Genomic DNA, 14,652 nt, shown 5'->3' with positions numbered 1-14,652 from the left:
AGTATAAGTTCCTGAAGATAACGAATAATAATCATGTATAACTAACTCTATAAACAACTCCAAAATTAAAATTGATTTTAAAGCGTCATTGTTTAAGTGTTGGACCCTAAGACTACTGTTAGATTAGTTAATGTTTGATGGGAGTATTTGAGAAGAGGCTGTTTTGTCCATAATTGGAAAAAGAAAGAAAGGAAGAGGTGTTTAAAAGCAACACAAGAAATCTGGAAAGCCTTGGAACAGAAATATACTATTGTGTAACAAGGAACAGACTGATTCCTTAGAATGAAATTTTTTGAATTTCAAATGATAGATGGAAATCTATCATGGAACAGGTTAATGAGTAGCTTGTTTTGATATCTAGACTCAAAGATTTTAAAGTTGATGTTTCTGAATATCTTCAAGTGGTTGTTATACTTGCAAAATTACCAGCCACTTGGAATGACTATAGGAAGAAATTATTACATTCTTCTGAAGACTTTAATTGTCACGACCCCGGTTCTCCCTCCGTGAACCATCGTGAGGCACCTAGTCCTTATGACTAGGTAAGCCTAAATTGCGAAAAATAAACCAATTTGCGGAAGCAAACAATTTAAAACAGAATTAGAGTAATAAGACAGTGTTTAAAAGTGCCGCTCGGCTTACACAATATTTAACTCTCAGAAACCAATACATATCTCCAAGACCCAGAAACCCATAAATCACAAGCTAAGGATCACTACACAGTACTCTAACTCTAGAATATCTAACAAGGAAAAGAAATACAGAAGGGAAAGTGTTTAAAAACTAGAATTGAAAGAGACTCCTCGGTTTGCGGACACGGCAGATATACCTCGAAGTCGTTGGAGCAGTCGCCAAGCCTCAAAGGTGATAGGACTGAGTCACAGTACCTGGATCTGCACATGAAAAACATGCACAGAAGGGGCATGAGTACACCACATCGGTACTCAATAAGTGCCAAGCCTAACCTCGACCGAGTAGTGATGAGGCAGGTCAGGGCCCTACTGAGGTTAAATAAAATATAAAGTTTGACATTGTAGAACAGAAGAGTATAAATAAATACAGCGGTAAAAGTAACACATGATATAAAAAGGGCAACAACAACTATTATAGAGACAAGGCAAAACACGAAAAGAAATGTGACTTAGCACCAAAATAACAACCGGGGATCTCTCAGGATACCGTCTGATAGTCCCATATGTACATATCCAATGGATCTCCTAGGATCCCGTCCCGTAGTCCAACTCATAGTGCGCGGGGATCTACCGGAATCCCGTTCCGTAGTCCCAAATGTAAATACCTAGTACTGGGGGAATCTACTAGGTGCATTCCCGTAGTTCCATATAACTGTGCAAGGGGATCTACCAGAATCCCACATCCGTAGTCCCAAAATAAACAGACAAGGGGGAGCTACCGCAATCCCACATCCGTAGTCCCAAAATAAATACACAGCAGCAATAGGAAAATATACAGAAATGGAAAAATTTCATATTAAGGCAACAAGTGATTCTAGCCTAGCATGTTGCACAGAATTCAGGTAAGGCAGTTTGAGCAAGTAAAGCAATTAAGTCATGTAGACATGCTTTCCTAAGCTAACAATAGACTTAATAGTGCAAGTAATAGAAACAGGAAAGGAAACATACTAGTAATTACATAAAGAAAATCGGATTTCCAACAATTAGCACAAGTATGCACTCGTCACCTCACGTACAAGGAATTTCAATTACCAAATATACCAAATCCTAAGGGGAAGGTCCCCCACACAAGGTTAGACAAGCCGCTTACCTTGAACCGACTCAAAAATTAACCCGAAACCACGCTCTTGTCACTAGTACTGGACTCCAAATGGCCCAAATTTATTCAATTCAATTGCATAATATAAATAACACTTCAAGTAACTGATTCTACAAAGAAATTCTAATCTAATATGCGAAATTAGGTAAAATGACCAAAATGCCCCTCGGGCCCACGTCTCGAAATCGGGTAAAATTTATATTTTCAGAATCCTCACGCTCTCACGAGTTCATGCATACCAAAATTATCCAAATCCAAGGTTAAATTCCCAATCAAAAGTCGAATTCAATGTCTAAGAACTTTCTTCCAATTTTTTCCCAATTTTCATCTCCAATCCGAAATTAAATGATGAAACTAACTATAGATTGATGTTATAAAACTAGAAAGGGTTAAAGAATTGTTACCCAATGATCTCCTCTTCAATTTCCTCCCAAAATCGCCCTTTCCCGAACTGCAAGTCGAATTTCTAACTTTTGAAACTAAACCCTCGAAATTTCATATTTCTGTCCAGCTATTTCCGCATCTGCGGTGAAATAATCGCATATGCGATATCGCTTCTGTGGTTCTCACTTAAAAGCCCAATCTCGCACCTGCAACCTCAAATTCCGCATCTGCAGTCACGCAGATGCGGTTCATTATGCCGCTTCTGCGGTTCCTGGCCCCCTTCCTCCGCAGATGCGGTTCATTAAGCCGCTTCTGCGGTTCCTGGCCCCCTTCCTCATTTCCGCTTCTGAGACCACTGAGCCGCTTCTGCGGCACCGCACTTGCGGGGCCCAAACTGTAGGTGCGGTTATGACAGATAATAGTTGGAGTTGCAAACATCAAACTCCAAAAAAATCTTTCCGTTAACCATCCGAAATCACCCCGAGGCCCCTGTGACCTGAACTAAACATTCCAACCAATCCTTAAACTTCATTCACACTTGTTCCAACCTTTGGAACGCTCAAAACAACATCAAAACACCTATTTTTCATCAGATTCAAGCCTAAGAGTTCCAAAAACTCTAAAAATACGCTTTCAATCAAAAAGTCTATCAAACCTCGTCCGAATGACATGAAATTTTGCACACACGTCACATTCAACACTACGGAGCTACTCCAACTTCCGGAATTTCATTACGACCCTCGTATCAAAATCTCACTATCGAACCGGAAACTTCAAAATTTGACCTTTCGGTATTTCAAGCCTAAATTAGCTATGGACCTCCAAAACACAATCCGAACATGCCCCTAAGCCCAAAATCACCCAACGGGAGCTAACAGAACCATCGAGTTTCCATTCCGAGGCCATCTTCTCACTATTTTGACTACGGCCAATTTTCCAACACTTAAGCTTTCAATTAGGGACTAAGTATCCCAAAATGCTTTGAAACTCAAAACTGAACATCCTGGCAAATCAAAATAGCAGAAATAAACTTGGAGAAAGCAGTTAATGAGGGATTGGGGCGTAAATTCTTAAGATGACCGGCTGTGTCGTCACATCCTCCTATACTTAAACATTCGTTCGTCCTCGAACAAGCACAAAGACATACCTAAAGTAGTGAAAAAATGAGGGTAACAGCTGCACATATCCTGCTCGGTCTCCCAGGTTGCCTCCTTGATCGGCAGGCCCTGCCTCTGAACCTTTACTGATGCAATGTTCTTTGACCTCAGCTTTCTAACCTGCCTTTCAATATTGCCACTGGCTCCTCAACATAGGATAGATCCTTGTCCAACTAGACTGAACTAAAATCTAGCACGTGCATCAGATCACCGTGATTCCTCCGAAGCATTGGAACACGAAATATCGGATAAACTCCGGCCAAACTGGGAGGTAAGGAAAGCTTATAAGCAACCTCCCCAACATGCCTCAATATCTCAAAAGGACCAATAAACCTCGGACTCAACTTCCCGTTCTTCCCAAATCTCATAACGCCCTTCATAGGCGAAATTCGAAGCAGAACCCGCTCTCCAACCATATAGGAAACATCACGAACCTTCCGGTCCGCGTAACTCTTCTGTTTGGACTGGGCTGTATAGAGTCTATCCTGAATCACCTTAACCTTCTCTAAAGTATCCTGAACCAAGTCTGTGCCCAATAGTCTAGCCTCACCTGGCTCAAACCAACCCACCGTGGATCTACACCGCCTACTATATAAAGCCTCATACGGTGCCATCTGAATGCTGATCTGATAGCTATTGTTGTAAGCAAACTCTGCTAATGGCAAGAATTGATCCCAAGACCCTCCAAACTCAATCACACACGCACGAAGCATATCCTCAAGAATCTGAATAGTGCGCTCGGACTGTTCGTCCGTCTGAGGGTGAAATGCTATACTCAACTCCACCCGAGTACCCAACTCATGCTAAACAACTCTCCAGAACCGTGATGTGAACTGAGTACCTCTATCTGAAATGATGGAAACCTAAATACCATGCAGGTGAACAATCTGCCGGATATAGATCTCCGCCAACCGCTCCGAGGAATAAGTAGTACACACAGGAATAAATTGAGCAGACTTGGCCAGCCGATCCACAATCACCCAAATAGCATCGAACTTTCTCAATGTGCGTGGGAGCCCAACTACAAAGTCCATGGTGATCTGTTCCCACTTCCACTCCAGAATCTCTATTTGCTGAAGCAACCCACCTTGTCTTTGATGCTCATACTTCACATGCTAATAGTTGAGGCACTGAGCCACAAATCTAACTATATCTTTCTTTATCCGCCTCCACCAGTAGTGCTGACTCAAATCCTGATACATCTTCACGGCACCCAGATGAATGGAATACCACAAACTATGGGCCTCCTCCAAGATCAACTCCCTAAGCCCATCAACATTGGGTACACAAATTCGACCCTGCATCCTCAATACACTGTCATCACCAATAGTCACATCCCTGGCATCACTGTGCTGAACATTGTCCTTGAGGACAAATAAATAAGGGTCATCATACTGCTGCTCCCTGATACGATCAATAAGGAAGACCGAGAAACCACGCAAGCTAGAACCCGACTGGGCTCTCAAAGATCCAATCTCACAAACTGGCTGGCTAATGCCTGAACATCCATCTCCATAGGCCTCTATGATGCTGGTAAATAAGCCAAACTCCCCAAACTCTCTGCCCGGTGACTTAAAGCGTCGACGACCACATTGGACTTGCCCAGGTGATACAAAATAGTGATATCATAGTCCTTCAGCAACACTAACCACCTCCTCTAGCGCAAATTTAGATCCTTTTTCTTGAATAAGTGCTGCAAGCTCCGATGGTCAGTATAAATCTCATAGGGAACCCCGTATAAATAATGGCGCCAAATCTTCAAGGCGTGAACAGTGGAAGCTAACTCAAGGTCGTGGACCGGATAGTTCTTCTCATGTACCTTTAATTGTTTGGACGCATAGGCAATCACCTTACCGTCCTACATCAACACTGCTGCGAGGCCAATCCTCAATGATCATAATAGACAGTGTAAGACCCCAAACCTGTAGGCAATATCAGAACTGGGGCTGTAAGCACGTGATTTTTGCCCTACATGAGAATTACTCTCAAAAAAATGCAAAATAAAATGATTTTCCTTGGTGTGCAATTTTGAGTATTTTTGTGACATTTTTGGATTATTATTTGTATTTGTCTGTGTTTGCTTATCTGTTAAATTAATAAAAAATACAAAAATATGTCATATTTTACATGTAGGATTTAATTCTATAATTGTTAGTAATTAAATTAGTTTTACAAAAATTAAAATTACAAAAATAGGCACCTTTTGCATTTTTAGCATTTAATGTCCAAATATACAATTCTATGCTTAATTATTACTTAATTGTGCTTTAATTGTTATTGGTAGTTAATTTGCACTTTTATAACTTAATTTAGTTTTTAATAATAATTTAAGTATTCTTATGATTTAGTTTTAGAAAACAAAAGAAGAAAAGATAACAAAAATACAAATAAAAATCGGATTGGGCCACTTCTTCAATTTTCAACCCCAGGCCCAAACAATTGTCCACGACCCAGTCCACTTCACACGGGTCGACCCGGTCCGCCCCATTAACCCATTGACCCAAGACCCACTCTTCATTTTGTCAAAACACAAAACAAAAAAAACAAAACAAAACAAAACAAAAACCCTAAAAACCTAAACTAAACTCACCCGCCCCCACGCTCCATCTTCTCCAAAAACTAAGAACCACCAAACGACCTCCCATGGCTGCCCTTAAACCAGACGCTTCTGCCTTCTTCTTCCTCGACCTCACCATCGCGAACATCCGCCATTGACGAAGCCAACAACTGCTCCAGCTCCTCCGTACTGCTGCTGTTTTCTTGTCGCAGCTGCTACCTATAAATCGACCTTCTTCGAACGAACCCAACTGTTGTTGCGTCGTCCGCTTCAAGCTCGCGCTACTGCTTTTGTCTCTCGCTACTGCCCTTGCTTCTGAAACCCCATGGATGCCATGTCTGCAGCTCATCGCTGCTGACTCCATGGCTAGCCGAACGCACGAACAGTTGCCTCACTTCGTCTTCTTCAAAGCTCGAGCATCGCCATGGCCAACCCGTCGTCAACACTGCCCTCCTCCACCTCGCTTCTTCTGCTTTCAGCTGCAAGCTCGCGCAAGCTGCTACTGCTGTCGCTGCCTTCATATTCCCATCCAAACAACACAGCAGCTCGTCGCTACTTGGTTCGTAGCTGCTTGGTCGCTGCTGAAGGGATGCGTCGCTGCTGGGCTGTACTGCCTCTACTGCTTCGGCGCCGCTTGGTTCGTTTCTTATTCGCCTCCATCGTCGTTCGTTCGAGCTTTGGTCGACGCTCGTCAAGACAGCCCCTCCGCTCCGAGCCACTGTTTCATCTTCTTCGGCTTTTTGCTTCAGTCAAGTTCTTAAAGTCGTTTGTTCGTCGTTAAGTCCGTTGTTGAGTCCGGACAGATTTATTCCCATTCGAGGTTTGACGAAACAGTCCGTACGTATGGTGTTCATCTCCGGTTAGTAGATTTTTGAGTTTTATTTGTCCATATTTTGTTTTGATATTTTCGAATCTAAAATCGGCAAATGTTTGTTTTGTTTATCGTTTGAATTAATTTTTAGTTCATGTTCATGTGTTGTTTGTTAAATTAATTTTTCAGATTTCAAATGAAGGATTAATTAATTATTTTTCATGTTTATTTCATGTTTGTATTGTTGTTTAAGTGAATATTTGTTTTTTTAATGTTTGTTAGATTCAAATTGAAATTTAATTAATTATTTCTTCAATTTGTTTCATGTGTTATGTATTTTCCAGAAAATATTAATGTTGTTTGAATCGTTAGAATCCGTCATGTTTGTTGCTTAAAGATAGATTAAATTCATGTTCGTCTTGGTTTGAAGTTCATGTTTAAATCCAGTGATTTAATATGAGTTTATGTTTGTCTTTGATTTGTTAGTTTAATTTGAATCATGCATATTGTTGTTTGTATTATTGTCTCTTTGTTCATCCATTAATGGTCTAAATTAACCAGGATTGGTTCCCGATATGGTTGATTTATTTCCATTAATTTGGAGTTTGTGTTGTTCATCATGTTCATGTAAATTGTTGTTGAAGATTGTTGAGAAATTGGTCATCTTGACTATATTTTGGTTGAGTTATGATTAATTGATTGTTTAGAGCAGAAGGGTAATTTGGTAAATTGTATTGCATTCGGGGGTAGATTTGTAATTGCAACAAGGCAGGAGGGGTAGTTTGGTAATTAAACATTATTTTGATTCTTTATGTTAAGCATGGGGAACAAATATAATGGGGTGGGGTTTTTGATGTACTTGTTTAATGTAATGGGGGACAAGACAAAACATAATGGGGAGGAATCTTGTACTTTTTTAATATAGGCATGGGGGACATATGGTAATGGGTTGGGAATGTGGTATTTATTTAATGTAGGCATGGGGGACAAAGTTTAAAATAAAGAAAACATTATGTAGTGGGACAAAACATGCCATTGGGAGAATAATTTTGGGGTTGGGAATTGAAGACTTGTCTTGCTATATATAGAGGACTATTCTTGACATTAAGGGGAGGTTTTTGAAAAAGACTAGAACTTGAACATTGAGAGAAAAAGGGTGGAGATTATTGAGAGATTTTTTACACTTGAGAGTTGACATACTTTTATACTTAAGAGAGTTTGTGATAGTAAAAGAGAAAGACAATTTGAACTTTCACTCGAACAATTCTGTTTGCTTTTCTTCGAGTGTTATTCAAAAGTCAGAAACTACTGCATCTCGTATCTTTTCTCTCTTCTGCTTTGACTGCGATTGTACTTTTGCACTGCTGAGTTTTCAATCTGTTACTGGGTCATTCTACTGGTTGTTACTGGTTTTGCGGTGTTGCTGAACCTACTGTTGCCGCGTTATTACTGTTGCTGACTCCTACTTCTTTGTTCTTGTACTGCTGTTTCCAGGTACACATTTGTACACTCTTGGCTTGAAGCGAAAAATGAAATATTAATCAGGCTCCTGCTCCTGTTGAATTCTTTTGTTTGGATCTGTGTTTGAATATTAATTTTCCTCTCTTCGTATAAAAATGTAGTCGATTAATTAATGAGTAATGAGGTTGCATATGTATGATTTCTTCATCTAATAATGCTAGTTTAAATTATTTGAAGAATAGTTAATCGGCTTTGATATTATTGTGTATTTATCTCATGTTCTAGCAAATAATAAAATGTGAAATGAAAGCAGTTTTTCCTTGTACAAACGCGATCGCAATTTTCCGTTCACATAAGCCGTAACTTAATAACTAATAAGTTGCGTTTTTCAGCATGTAAATAATTAGGAGATTTTTCTTTTATTTTAGAGACGAACTTAATAAAAAATGTAGTCGCTATAGGTTTATCCTTTTAAAATAAAAATGAGACGAGCCTCGCCAAATAAATCACAAACCGCCGGGGCCCTCAATAAAATACATAACCATTGACTAGACTTTGGATTTGGCCGTTTAATGAACCTTCACGGCCTCTTCCTAAAATAACAATACGTTAGACTCTTTAGGACGCGCCTTAATAAATCTTACCTTCTTAAACTCGGGTGCACATTTATGTGACCCAAATCCAATTCTCAACGGAGTCGAAATGTGTTTCTAATCACGGGTACATTGATTGTGACGTGGTTCGAGATGCGTGTCCATGACGTTGCAAATTCATTTTTAAAAAATAAGAAGAATGAGATGAGCCTCGCCAAATAAAATACAAATTGCGGGGCCCTCAGTAAATATTTGCTTTAAAAATTATTTAGACTTCGGGATGGACCGTTTAGTAAAATTCCACGGTCCTACCCAAAATAAATACGCTAGTCGCTTTAGGCGCGCCTTTAATAATTTAATTTCCTTAAAACTCGGGTGCACATTGATGTGACCCAAATCCAAATCTCAACGGAGTCAAAGTGTGTCGACGACCACGGGTACATTGATTGTAACGCGGTTCGAGATACATTTTCACAACGTTGCAATTCTTGATAAAAACAGTAAATGATAAAAGCGGTTAAAAGTTAAATTTTGCACATAAGTTCACACTTGTATAAAATCAGATAATCAAGCCGAATATAACAGTTGAGCGACCGTGCTAGAACCACGGAACTCGGGAATGCCTAACACCTTCTCCCGGGTTAACAGAATTCCTTATCCGGATTTCTGGTACGCAGACTGTAATATGGAGTCATTCTTTTCCTCGATTCGGGATTAAAATTGGTGACTTGGGACACCCTAAATCTCCCAAGTGGCGACTCTGAAATAATTAAACCAATCCCGTTTCGATTGTCCTTTAATTGGAAAAAACTCCCCTGCGCCCCGCGGGCGCGGAAAAAGGAGGTGTGACAGCTCTGGCGACTCTGCTGGGGATTTTATATTTACCCAGAACCACTGGTTCAGGGTTAAGAATTCGAGCTTAGAATAATTGTTATTATTTGGCTTTATTTATTATCTGATTATTACATGTTCTGAGCCTAATGTGCTAAATGCTGCTTTTACCGCTTTGATATTATCTGAACTGTATATAAATTGTGCCGAAACCTTTCTCTTCTTACCTCCGGGGATGTGCTCACTGGTTGAGACTCCCTATTCTGTTAGTGTCATACCCTAAATAAAAGAGGCTCGGAAAGTTTCTAAGCCGGCTGGCCTTTTGGTTCCCGGAAAGGAGCTCCTTCCTCAACTCGAGTTGTCCGCTCGGGTGCACTGTCTAGAACACCGACCCAGGTTTTTGAACATAGAATAACGTAACTTCATGTCGGATCCCTAGTAGGAACGCTTATTTGCATCACGTTGCATTTGACTTAAGGGACTCAACATAGGGGTTGAGTCCGTCTAGGACTAGCAACCTAATATGAAAAGACCATCCTGATGCATCCTATTTGTTTTCCGTGCATTTATTTTGTCTCACTGACCGGTGTTTGAATACTATGAATATTGTGAAATTGAAAAAAAGAAATAGCGGTTAGGGAATTGATTGTTTATTTTTGAAAAAAAAACAATACCCAAATACTGTCAAAACTCTGCCGAAATTTTGAGAAAATGAAAAAATGTCTTATTAGTCTGTTTTATTAAAAGCAAAGGGAAAATAAAAGAAAAAATATCGTTGTTCTGTTTGTTTTTTTTTTTTCAAAAAAAAACATAGAAAAATAGTTTGTCATGAAAATGAAAATGAAAAAGAGTCTTATGTTTAAAATAGTTTTTTTATTTGTTTATGAAAAGGCCAAAAAATAAAAATAAAATAAAATGAGTCGTGCGTTGAACGTGGTTTTATTATTTGTTCCAAAATATATATATATATATATATATAATCCAAAAAGTATTTTTCTTTACTTCCAAAATGTATATATATCTTTATTTGTTGCAAAGAATATTTGTCTTACCAAAAAAATTCAAAGTAAAATTTCAAAAAGATATGTCTTGCAAAAAATAGATATATATATATATATATATATATATATATATATATATATATATATATATATATATATCTTTATTTTCCATTATTGATTTCTTTAGAAAGTCTTTTTAATTGTTTTTTTAAAATTAAAAATTAAAAAAAAAATATAAAAATAAAAATAAAAAAATATTTTCGTTTTAAAAAAAAAAATCCGAAAATATTTTGATTCTTCTTTAAAAATTGAAAAGAAAATTCAAAATTCAAAAAAAAGATATATATATATTTTTAGAAGTATTTCTTTTATTAAAGGTAAAATTCCAAAAAAAAAAATATTTTCTTTCTTCTTTAGAATAAGAGAAAACAAATGAAAATTCAGACAAAAAATATCTTCCTTTTACTTTTGCAATTCTCAAAGTTCAAATCAAAAGAAAAAGAATTCTTACAAGTCTTTCTTTCAAAAAGAAAATCAATCAAAAAATACTTCCTTTCTTATTTTGAAGCGGTTCATTCACAAATTCCGATTAAAAAAAATGTGTTAGTTCATTTACTTATTCATGACCTGCCCGAACTACGCGGGTTTGATTCTCACCGGATGTGAGATACGTAGGCAACCCTCATCGGGTCCAACCCCACCTTTTGCTAAAAAGCCAAAAACAAATAAATAATAATAAAAGAATAATATGTCAAATTTTAATTTTGTCATAAAGAAGTCGGGTGACGTTGTTTTATCAAGACATAGCCGAATGTTCCCGAGAGGGACGCCGGAAGGCTGACTTTGCATAAACAGCCACTTTTGGGTCATATTTAAGATTTGGTCCAGTTGACCCACACAACCTTAAAAATCTTCGTCCCCGAGACGTTGAAAGGCCGTGTTTGCAGTATTGAGTTTTCTAATTTGAAAATCGATAAAAAGAGTCATAAATAAGTCAGGTGATGTTGTTTTGTCATAAATAGCCGAATGTTCCCGAAAGGGACGCCGGAAGGCTGACTTTGCATAAACAACCACCTTTTGGGTCATGTTTAGGAGTTTGGTCCAGTTGACCCGCACAGCCTTAAAAATCTTCGTCCCCGAGGCGTTGAAGGGCCGTGTTTGCAACTCCACGTTTTCATTGTAATTTGAAAAAAAAAAACAAAGAGTCAGCAGTTAGGTGAATACCGTTCGGATTTTTGGTCAAAATAAGCCGACCCAGCTTCGGCCGCGTCTTAAACCGTTCTTGCCGAAATAGCCTTAGAGTATCTTTCAGTTGTCGAAAGGTTATTTTCGTAAAAGAATGGACAAGTTTGTAAAAGTGTCATAAAATAATCCTCCTCGGCCTCGAATTCATGTGGAATTTGGAAGGGGCCACGTTTGCAAAAATAACCGTTCGGTTGCATTTGTCAAACAGAGAAAGGGGGTCAGCCTTTTGTTTTGAGTTTGTAAATCTTTTGATTAGAATATGTGGGTTGTTTGATTTTCAAGTTTGCAGGTCATCTTCAAACCTTTGAAACCTAGTTTGTTTTAAAATTGAAAAATGTGTATTATTGTTTAGCTTTTATTGGTCCGAACTACGCAAGGTCTGATTCATGCGGGGTCATGATACGTAGGCAATCTCCATAAGATTCGACCACAACAAAAAAAAATGGAAAAATCAAAAAGGGAAAAATGAAAAAAAAATCGAAAAAGAGAAAGAAAAAAATGAAAAATCGAAAGAAAAAGAAAATACAAATAAAATAAAATACAGGGTTTCCCAAAGTGCTTTAAAAGGGGACAAATAAGCAAGTCGGGGGACGCATGTTGTTTAAAGCAAAGCATGTTAGAAACGGTTAACGGCCTAGGGGCATTGCATCCTCAATGTGTTGTTGTCAAACCTGTTAAACTCTAAACGCTAACAAGTTTGTTGTTTTCCGAATCTCAAACAGTTAGTTGTTAAAGAATTCTGGCAACACACCCTTACCAAACTATATCCAAAGGACCGATAACAACAAGCATGACTACTTCAGAGAATAGTACCGAGGAAGAAAGGCCGGTGAGCCAGTTGTTAAAGGAAGCAATGGGAAAGATAGAAAGGATGGGATTAGAGATGAATGCAATGCAGCTAGCTCTAGCCAAGTCACAAAAGAGCCCTGAGCCGTTGGGGCACATGCCGGAATACCCTCACTCCGGCCCTTCAACAAGCCATCCGAATCCCCGTTATCATCAAGAAAGAAGCCCTCATGATTCCCAAGCTCCACCGCCCCATCAACCTCTCCCAATACCAAATGTTCCGACTTATATGGGACCCACATCAGCCACCCTGCAAAGATCAAACAGCGAGCCATTACTTCAGGCTCCCGATACGCAATACTATCCCCCTGAGCCTACATTCCATGCCCCCGAACCACGTGCCTACAATCCACATTTGCAGGCACCGACCGAAATTGAAAAGCCGGTTAAAGCCCCAGAACAAGATGAGGTTTTGAGGAAATTCAAAAGCCTGGAGCAGTCCTTCAGGAACCTGCATGGATTGGGCAACCAGGTCAGCATGGCCTACAAAGATCTATGCCCTTTCCCGGATGTCCAACTCCCGGTCGGGTTCAAGATGCCTAAGTTTGATTTATATGAAGGGCACGGTGATCCCATGGCACATTTGCGGGGATTCTGTAGTAAAATGAGAGGGGCAGGCGATAAAGATGAACTGTTGATAGCCTATTTTGGCCAAAGTCTGAGCGGATCGGCACTCGAATGGTATACCAAACAGGATTCCAGCAGATGGTACACTTGGGATGATCTGGCGCAGGCTTTTGCAGGTCATTTCCAATACACTCTCGAGATAGTCCCTGACCGTCTCACGTTGTTGAGGACCGGGAAGAAGCCCGGGGAAAGTTTTCGCGAGTTCGGGTTCCGCTGGAGAGAGCAAGCAGCCAGAGTCGATCCTCCCATGAGAGAGGGAGAGATGGTGGACTACTTCTTACAAACCTTGGAGCCAACTTACTTTGGTCATCTAGTGACGACAGTTGGTAAATCTTTCAATGAAGTAGTAAAAATGGGCGGTATGATCGAAGAGGGACTCAGGTCCAACAAAATCCTGAGCTATTCGGCAATTAAAGCAACCACTCAGGCCATCCAGAGCGGCACTGAGGGTGTACTGGGGAAGGAGAAGAAAGAAGATGTCACGACTGTTGAGTCTGGAGCCTGGTTCGGATCTAGAGGCCCGTCACCCTACTATAGCCACCCACGACCCTACCACCAAAATTACCCCCGCACTCCATATAGCCCTCCACGACATTATTACCCACTGCCAGATCCCCATTTTTCCGTTCATCATGCACAAACCTATACCCACTCTCCAGCACACGTACAATGGCGTGCGCCGGCTTCCCAAAATACATACCCCCCTCCACCAAACATATATCCACTTCCAAGGGCCTATAGAAATCCTCCAGGGTCAGGTTTCCGGGGGAATCAAGCTTTTAAGAATGAGAGGAAGCAGAAATATACTCCGCTGGGAGAATCCTATACTACCGTGTTCCACAAATTGAGGCAGTTAGGCCTATTGAATCCTATTGAGCCCAAATTACCAAATCCCCTTCCTGAAAATCTTGACCCTTTAGCAAGTTGTGAATATTGTTCGGGGGCTCCCGGACACGATACCGAGAGATGTTGGAAGTTGAAGAATGTCGTGCAAGAGCTCATCAACACAAATAGGATCGAGGTTCAGGTTCCAGAGCCGCCAAACATTAATTACGATCCGTGCCAGTGAAAATAGTTCCAAAAAAAAAAAAAAAAAAAAAAAATCAACAATTGGACGGCTACTCCTCTTCCTATCCGAAGGGAGTCTTGGTAGTGGGCTCTGATATTTCTTTCTTTTTTTGGATTATTGCAGAGTTGTAATCCAGTTTTGTTTTAGTGTGAAACTCTGTTATCCCGTATTTCTATAAAGCGAAAGCTTTTCTCTTCTTATTTTGTTTTAAGTCTGTTTTCTTCCTTTTCTCTTTCTAAACAAAGCTCTTTATACTGATTCCAATGACGTGGCATGCAT

Source organism: Nicotiana sylvestris, chromosome 9 (assembly GCF_000393655.2).
Source record: "Nicotiana sylvestris chromosome 9, ASM39365v2, whole genome shotgun sequence".
NCBI classification, from domain to species: domain Eukaryota; kingdom Viridiplantae; phylum Streptophyta; class Magnoliopsida; order Solanales; family Solanaceae; genus Nicotiana; species Nicotiana sylvestris.
The sequence above is the reverse complement of the archived record's forward strand: the minus strand, read 5'-3'. Positions refer to the sequence as shown.